The sequence below is a fragment of the Palaemon carinicauda genome, chromosome 34 (assembly GCF_036898095.1).
Source record: "Palaemon carinicauda isolate YSFRI2023 chromosome 34, ASM3689809v2, whole genome shotgun sequence".
NCBI lineage: Eukaryota > Metazoa > Arthropoda > Malacostraca > Decapoda > Palaemonidae > Palaemon > Palaemon carinicauda.
Window position 1 is genome coordinate 72529698 of NC_090758.1, and position 9587 is coordinate 72539284.

The 9587-nt window shown below is 42.7% G+C and overlaps 1 long non-coding RNA gene across 1 annotated transcript in view; it reads right to left on the reverse strand.

Moving 5' to 3' along the window:
- Nucleotides 1-6961, reverse strand: part of LOC137626656 (uncharacterized) — an 88616-nt gene extending 81655 nt beyond the window's left edge. The window contains exon 1 of the long non-coding RNA XR_011041078.1: nt 6879-6961. This is a non-coding gene — a long non-coding RNA (uncharacterized lncRNA). The remainder of the gene's footprint in view (nt 1-6878) is intronic.
- Nucleotides 6962-9587: the final 2626 nt, after the last annotated feature.

The following is a 9587-nucleotide window of genomic DNA, read 5'->3' on the forward strand; positions in this document are numbered from 1 at the left end:
GCTTTGCCATTATCTGCGTCACCGGTCCCCAGACCCTCAAATGATCCTGATGTTTCTATTACTTTACATAAAACCGTGACTGCTAAAAAGTCGAAGTCCGCTAAGTCCAAGGCTTCGTCAGCGGGTAGTGCTCAGGAACCCTCCTTCCCCGTCGACCTGATCAGGGATATTGTTAAGGAGCAGATACAACAACATTCTAGGGCAAGCCAAGGGGCTATGACGGAGCTCAAAGATATGGTGGCGAATTTGATCCGTTCAGGAACTCAGATGCCTCCTCCTTCAGCCCCAGACGCATCGAAGTTACCCCCCTTCGATAAAAACAACCCATGGAGATTTGCCTTGCATGCTCCATATATAGATGGTACCATAACTCTGGATAGCATAGGCACCCGCCCTCTAGAGGAACTAGAATTTTACCCTCCGGGACTAGAATTCCCATTCAACGGCTTCGTCCGTTTGAAAGAGCATGCCTTGGTTAGATTGGACAAGGTACCGAAGGAAACGGTAATATTTCCTAAAGAGCAGGCCCAAGCTGTCTGGGCCAGGACTCTGTCTGAATGGGGGTGCGCTAACTCCAAGCTCACCCCACACAAAGGGGCCTACACCATTTTTACAACTGCTCCTGCTATTACCTTGCCTATTACGGATAAATTGACAGATCTCACTATTCAAGCTGTCAAAGAGGGCTCTGCCATGCCGGCTCTTAAAGAGACGGACCCCACCTCCATGCTCATCCCGAGTACCTCTGCTACCTGGGACGATGCTTCCTCTACTTTCACAGTAGGGAAGTTAGACCCAGACTGCGCCTCTACTCTGTTTTCCGAGAAGCTTCCCAAATTACCGGAGAATCTTCTCAAGACTGAGTTTGAGGCACGGGATAGGTTAGCTAGGTCTCTCCACTCCATTACCTCCGCGGAGTCCCTAGCCTCGCTTTATCCGACTGAGACCTTGTTTCGGATATTCACAAAGAACCTGTCTCTGTCCTACCAAGTCGACCTACACGATTTCTGGTCGGCTCGGGTTAGTTGCAGGAAATACGTTCTGTCTGAGGCCTCTATCAGACATGAACCGAACAGGCTGATAGCTTCCTCCTGCTGGGGTAAAACCCTCTTTCCTCAGGAGGAAGTGATCAAAGTTCTTCAGGATGCTGCGAGGGCAAACCAAAATTTGCAAGTAAGGTGGGGCCTCACTGCCAAAAGGAAGGTCGAAGCCCAAAAACAAGCTTTCTTCAAGAAGAAGCAGAGATTTACCCCTTACAAGACGAACCGGGGTCACTACCATCAATCGACAGTTACCCACTCGTCATCACAGTCTCCCTCTGCTTCGACGACTCAGCAACCGAATCCCCCTCAACAGGTGGTCTACCTCACTGCTCCCCCAGGTACACAACCCAACCCCGTTTGGATGCCCTCGCCTGCATACAACCCTAGCTACGAACCCTCAGGTTCCTTTCGTGGACACCAGAGAGGAAGCTACAGGGGTAGAGGAAAGTTCCACCAACGAGGCGGGCCTAGGACAAGGGGTGCTCGGGGAGGGAAAGGACCTAGATTCACTCCCTCGCAATGATGTGGTCCCGGTAGGGGGGAGACTTTACCACTTTAGTGACCATTGGACCTTCAGTCCGTGGGCTCACAGCATAATCTCCAAAGGTTTGGGTTGGAAATGGTCACAGGGTTCTCCACCTCCACCAGTGACCTTCTTCCAGAAACCCACTCCCATCCTGAAAGAGTACACCACAGAGTTACTCAAGAAGAAAGCAATCAAACGGGTTCGATCACTGAAGTTCCAAGGCCGCCTCTTTACAGTTCCGAAGACAGACTCGTTGGCATTGAGAGTGGTCCTAGACTTGTCAAAACTAAACTCTTACATTCTCTGCGACAAGTTCCGAATGTTGACTATCTCTCAGGTACGGACCTTACCACCTCTATCAATCTTACCGACGCCTATTATCATGTGCCAATAGCTCGAACCTTCTCTCCTTACCTAGGATTCCGCCTAGGCAGGAAAGCCTTTGAGTTCAAAGTCATGCCCTTCGGTCTCAGCATTGCCCCCAGGATATTCACGAAACTGGGAGAGACAGTGCTAGAACAACTCAGGAACCAAGGGATACAGATCATAGCTTATCTGGACGATTGGCTCATTTGGGCTCGGTCGACCCAGGAATGCAACAGAGCTACGACGAAAGTACTTCGATTTCTCGCCAACCTGGGATTTCAGGTCAATCTCCAAAAGTCCCGCCTGCAACCATCAAGCCACTTCGAATGGTTAGGCATTCAGTGGGACCTTTCAAAGCACAAGCTATCTCTTCCCCCCAAAAAGGTAAGGGAAATAGCTTCCAAGATCAGGAATTTTCTCAAACACAAACAGGTTTCCAGAAGAGCCTTAGAAAGAATCCTCAGCCTTCTCCAATTTGCTTCAGTAACAGATCTCCTATTAAAAGCCAAACTCAAAGACATCAATCGAGTTTGGAGAAAGAGAGCTACAGTACCTTTAAGAGACAAGATCTCGAAGATCCCCTCTGTCTTGAAAATGAGACTACGCCCATGGTCCGAACCGAGGAACCTCTCCAAATCGGTTCCTCTACAATTCCCACCTCCACAAGTGACAGTTCATACAGACGCGTCTCTGAGTGGCTGGGGGGGTTACTCCGAACATCAGATGTTTCAGGGCTCTTGGTCACCCGCCATGAAACAGTTCCATATCAATGTTCTCGAAGCCATGGCAGTGTTCTTGACCCTGAAGAGACTCTCCCCTCCGAGGTCGACCCACATCAGAGTAGTCTCAGACAGCACAGCCGTAGTACACTGCGTCAACAGAGGAGGATCCGTCACCCAACCTGAATCAGGTCCTGGTCACTATCTTTGCCTTGGCAACAGAAAAGAACTGGTTCCTGTCAGTAACTCACTTAGCAGGAATCCAGAATGTGATAGCAGACTCACTATCCAGGACGAAACCACTGGAATCAGAATGGTCTCTAGACATAAATTTATTCCGGTGGACACTCAGGCTGGTTCTGGACCTCCAGGTAGATCTATTCGCAACTCAGCTGAATCACAAACTTCCTTGTTATGTGACCCCAAACCTGGACCCTCAGGCTTATGCCATGGACGCATTAACCCTGGATTGGAACCATTGGAAGAAGATTTACCTATTCCCTCCAGTGAATCTTCTAATGAAAGTTTTACACAAACTACGCTCCTTCCAAGGGGCAGTGGCTTTGGTAGCACCTCACTGGCCAAAGAGCAGTTGGTTTCCTCTCCTCCTCGATTTGAAACTCCGTCCCTTCCGGATCCCATTCCCCAAACTGACCCAAGTAGTCCAAACTCAGACTGTGTCAGATTCCTCAAGGGTAGCCAAAACCCTAACTTTGTGGACTTCATGAAGTTTGCAGCTCGTAGAGACGCAAACATTGACCCGGAAAACGTTCTCTTCATAGAATCAGGCAAAAGGGACTCGACATTTCGTCAATATGATTCGGCCGTTAACCCTTTTACCCCCAAAGGACGTACTGGTACGTTTCACAGAAGTCATCCCTTTACCCCCATGGACGTACCGGTACGTCCTTGCTAGAACTGCCACCTGTTTGTCTGGCCCCTTGTTTATCAGGGAACAAGGAGGTACTATTTCCATTCAAGGTATCAGACAACAAATCCTCTACTTCATTAAACATGCTAATCCGGAATCATTTCCCCATGCTCATGATATCCGGTCAGTAGCTACCTCCAACAATTACTTCCAGAACATGGATTTTGATGACCTTAAAAAAATATACGGGTTGGAAATCTCCTATCGTTTTCAAACGCCACTATCTAAAGAACTTACAGGCCCTTAAATACCCATCGGTTGCAGCTGGGAGTCTTATCTCTCCCCATTAATCTCTTGTTCTTCCTTTCTTGCATCTCTTCTCTTCTCCCTCCTACCTGTCACTCACACCACGTCGCCACTCTCCTGGGTGGTTCGTTAGCCCTAAGATTATTACCATGTTTAATTCCTATGGTTTAACTGTTATTGTATTTACCGTTACTTTAATGTTTGGATATGCTTAGACATGTAAGATTTGATGCTTTTTGCGTTTGGACACTCGGATGATTCCTTGTTTTCATATTTATTTAGCCTTACGTTCACTATGTCCTTTGGCTAGTTTGTAATTTTATGTTTACTTACATTATTATATTATATTATTTTGTTACATGGTGTTTGTATTCTCCTCATTATGTTATTACTTTATTGGGCTTGGAAGGCATTTTTACCGGGCGTCACAGGTCGACCCAGGAAAGGGATTTTGACGAAGGAAAAATCTATTTCTGGGGAGAGACCTGTGACGCCCGGTGAAACCCCTCCCTGTTATTTTGTACGTTCCCACCCTTTACTTTCCAAGCCACGTGTTCTTGCAGAAGGATGTCCAAGAGGGCGCTCGCGTTAGGCGTCGGTGGCGTGGTTCAGGTGTGGTATCTAGGGCCTCTGTTACGGCCCTTCCCTTTGATGGAGGAATTATCTAAATGGAAGACAGCCTGTGAATAGTGGCTTTCACACGCCCCTGCTTTATACACGACACCCACAAGGTGCTCGCGCGAGGGTAGTAACCTCTGCATTCCATGCTTTTATCTTTCTCTGGTACATTTGGAAGGTTTATATCAGAAAAGTGTAAAGAAGGACCCTTTTCACCGGGCGTCGCAGGTCTCTCCCCAGAAATAGATTTTTCCTTCGTCAAAATCCCTTAATGATGCTGAGAAAAGATCCAACTCTCCTGCTTAGGTAAAAAGGGCATCAGGATTAGTAAGGTCAAAGGAAGAACTAAAATCAAGGACAACCATTTAAATTTTCTGACCATAATCAGGGGATTTCTGTACAGCATTGGAAATGGTAAGAAGGACATCACACGCTCCAAGGTCTTTATGAAAGCCACATTGCAAACTCGGGAACAGATGATTAGCTTCAACGTAACTATTTAGGCCTTTTGCTCTGAGACATTAAAAAACTTTAGATAATTTTGGAGTTATTGAAATTAGGAGTATCAGCAGGGATAATCCCCACAATAACATTTACCTGATATGAATAACATTACACATTACCAATTCTTCAAAAAGAGCTAAAATAGCCTCTTCTCGCTAACTTGCAAATATAACAGACAACTTGGGAGTTTAAGAATCTGTTTTTTATTTATTTATTTTTTTTTTTAAAGAAAAATATTTTGGTCTACATCTCCATAAGAATGTTTAAATTTCATAGAACCAAAATTTCACTGCTAAACCCATCAGCCAAAAGGGTTGCCTTTTATTTTGGACAGTAAGTGACACAGCCATCTGGTTTAAGCAAAGAAGGAACTGTTAAAGTCTACACCAAAAAGTGAACATTTGAAGTAGCCCACCACTTGTTCCCAGACTGTACTGGAAAGGGTTAATTTTATATTAAAACTGTAACAATTTTCAGCTGAAGCATAACCTCTCTGAGCAAACAGCTCTTAGCTAAGCATAGTTATTCCAAGTTAAATCTGATCACCTGCTTATCTAAAGATGATAGGTCTCCTGCTTCTCCAATTAAGCAAGTCTACAAACATCATTGAACCAGGGTTTGTCTTTCACTCAGTACTTTAGCACACAAGAAGAGATATGTCTATCAATTATGTTGACCAGATTTTCATTCAAGAAAAAAGGCTCAACCCCTTTATACAAATGTGACTAATCCAAATGCATAAACTCACTCAAAAGGACATTTCAAGTCTGCTTGAGATTTTACAAATGTCTTGCAAGAGTATGACACATTAGGGACAAGCTGCTCAGTCTTAATTACTAACAAAACTAAGGCATAATCAGATGGTCCAACTGGAGGACCCACCCTGCTAGTTTTAACACCCGGGGAATTAGTGATACACTAAGGTCTAAACAGTTGCCGGACCTGTGAGTAGCTTCACTTATGATTAGCTCACAGCCTGATTCAGAGGAAGTCTAAAGCTCTAAAGCCAGAGCAATCAGTAGGAGAGACAGAATTTAACAATTACCTATGGTGAGGATTCAATCGACAACAAGCACAGAAGACAAATTTTCATCGTCATCTTGTATCTTAGCTATATTGATAAGAAGATAATTGAAGATAGAATCATCTAAGTCTGTAAGCAGCTCTTCTAGGAGAAGGACACTCCAAAATCAAACCATTGTTCTCTAGTCTTGGGTAGTGTCATAGCCTCTGTACCATGGTCTTCCACTGTCTTGGGTTAGAGTTCTCTTGCTTGAGGGTACACTCAGGCACACTATTCTATCTAATTTCTCTTCCTCTTGTTTTGTTAAAAGTATTTATACTTTATATAGGATATATTTATTTTAATGTTGTTACTGTTTTTAAAATATTTAATTTTTCCTTGTTTCCTTTCCTTCCCTGTTGGGGTCCCTAGGCTTATAGCATCTTGCTTTTCCAACTAGGGTTGTAGCTTAGCAATTAATAATAATTATAATAATAATAATAATAATAATAATAATAATAATAATAATAATAATAATCCCAAAGATGGAACACAAATAAAAGCTATTATACCAATCACAAACTTTTATAACCTGAATCTTATAACATCTAAATTAATAGGACTTAAGAAAATCAGGATACTTAGTCCTGATATGTACCACCATGTTTTGAATATCCTGGTAAATTACAATTATTTGGCAATTAAACTGTTCAGTAGGGACAGTAAGCAGGACTCTGATACCAGAAGTAGTTTCAAAAGCTTTGTATTCATGTTCGGTAACTGATAAACTTACTATCAAACTGTATTCATCACTTGAATAACATCTGACACAGTATTCAAGTAATTCTTTTAATCATAACCCTATCTAATTATGTCTAAAAACCTAAAAAATGATTTGGTTAACATCTTAAGTAGTTCTCACCAGCGAGCATCTTGTTCCGTGACGAGATCTAAACGCGAAAGTTAATCTTGCATCCTGTAGTGTTCTTGATGTCTGGTGCATCTGAAAGTAGAATGACAAAGTTAAAATTGATCAGGAAGACTGCTGTTACAATGGCTAAGTCAGAAAAAAACTATATTGCAACTATGTAAATTACCATTTGGTAAATATTTTCAGTTTTATGTCATTTGTCAGTAAGTGACTGACCATTCCTTCGAGATAAATAGTTCCTTAGTTGTTATATCCACCTCTTTCCATTTCTTGTTTATCATTTTTTTAATAATCAAATCATCAATAGAAAGTCTACTCTATGAATTCCACTCTTTTCAGATAACTTTAACATCATTCAACAAACCTTGAAAAATCTCATAGAATTTTTCCTCAGCATTTGCAGGAACTTCAAGATTGTGACACGTGATGGATGGATTTTGAGAACTATTTTACAGGGGAGATCTTTGCATAGGTTTCCCTCTATGAAAATCTTATGGATTTCAGGTTCAAGTTCATCTGATCGGGACATTCAGTCTGGAAAAGTTGAGAAAATGAAGTGAAAAGATATTTACAGGTCCTCATTACCTTTCAGTAAGACACAAACATATACTTCATTCAAATTATACTAAAAAAAATATGACAAATTCGGTAGTAATTTGTATTGAACCTAACCATACAAATCTTGGCTCTAATATGGATATACTGTTCCGGCATCGCTGGAAACTATCCATAAACATTTTGCGCGAAGTAAACTACCCACTGCTAGTTAGCGAGGGTTAGCAGGGGTAGGCTATACCAGTCACCACACTCACACACTCGCCTAGAATATTGATCCACATTTGATTGCAAGGAGGACTTTCTTAGGAGACAGGTGATGGCGGATCAAAAATGAGTAAAGAGGTCACATTTGAATGGCTAGGAAAAATATGAATTACTTCTAAATTTGCCATTTGTTTCCTAAATAGAAACCATTTGCTCTTTACCATGGAGACTCACTCTAAGGTGGGTGAAAGTCCAAAACCCAACTAGCTGAGAACTTGACCGAGGTACGACTCTGAGCTCGTACCCTGGATTTCCTCCTGCTGAGTGAACTCGGCGTGATGCAGAAGATGCCAAGGGCGTTTCTGCAAAAGGCATGAAACATTCTGGAGGGGTCCAGAAGCTCAGGAGAAGGTAAGGCCGAGGCCAGGATGGAGGAAAGAGGTTCTACTTCCAGCTGGTTGAGCAAGCTCTAGCCCGCTTACCCCCAGAGGAGTCATGGACCTGGCAAGGGCTCCAAGGAGAACCTAACACAGAGAGTTATAGGGTCCTTTGACTGGTCAGACAGTACTACAGTGAATCCTTCTCCCTGGTTACGGTTCTATCCCTTTACCTACACGTACACGGAATAGTCTGGCCTATTCTTTACATTTTATCCTCAATTCTCATACACTTGACAACACTGAGATTACCAAACAATTCCTCTTCATCCAGGGGGTTAACTACTGGACTGTAATTGTTCAGTGGATACTTCGCCGAAAGTTAAGGGATTTTAACAAAGGAAAAATTTATTTCTGGGGAGATACCTGTGACTCATATTTGGAAGTATTTATATCAGAAAAGTGTAAGGAAGGACCCTTTTCTCCGGGCGTCACAGGTCGACCCAGAAATACCCTATGTAAATAGCATGGTTTGTATTTCGGTTACGGAACAACTTGCAATTCTGGAGTATATACCACACCCCTAATCTGGTTGAAAATAGGGTGCAAAAAGCACTTCACACTATGGCCATCCAATGTTGAAAGTGTTTTTAATAATTCGCTTTGTATTGGGAATAGTGTCTCTAGCAAGAGACTTCCATTTCCCTAGAGATGAATTTTTTGCTGGCCTCCACATATATTCACTATTTCCCTATTAGCTTTAAAAACATTCACAAGTTCATGTCTTCCATTTTCAAATTCCAAAATTAAAAATTTTTCATAATTCACTACTTCATAGTGACCAGGTAATACTTCTACTTTTCTATATTGTTCTGTCCTGTCATCATTTCTTAGTCTCACTCTCTCTTCTTCTCTAGTGTTTTCTTATAATCATTCTTTACATGACGTGAATAAGGTTCTAATGTTACAATAGTAGAACCTGAGTTGAAATCGTCTGTACCAAGGTCCATGTTTGTATTTTCCAGGTTGTCAACAGAGGGGTTGGTTTGTATACAAGACGCAAGCTGGGTTATCCACCTCTTATCAGAGGATGTCAGTCCCCCTATCCCATGTGGTCCAACATGAGAAGACACTTCAGCGGGACCAGTCCTCTATTAGAGAGGGGCTGCCTCTCTTTAGGTGGCCACACACTGGTTAGTGGGGGTAGTTAGCCCCTCCCACCAATGACTCCAGTGCCCAGCGTCATCCATTACCCGGTAATGAGCGACTTAAAACCGGATCACTGGAGACCGACTCTTTAACAGAATAAGTCTGCACCCAATAGGGTCTGCCAGAGGGTGATGGGGTCTAAATTTGTATGGGTTGAGATGACATGCCATCCATCCCACACTGCGCAAAATTCAAAGAAGCTGTCTAACTATAATCAAACAAGCCAAAGTCATCGACAATTTCATGCTCAAGAGGAAAAGATGGGAGAATAAAAAAAATAATCAAAAGGTTAAGAGAAAGTGCCAACTAATTTAGTTGGATCAACAATTGGGTATCAAGATTAATAGGGAAA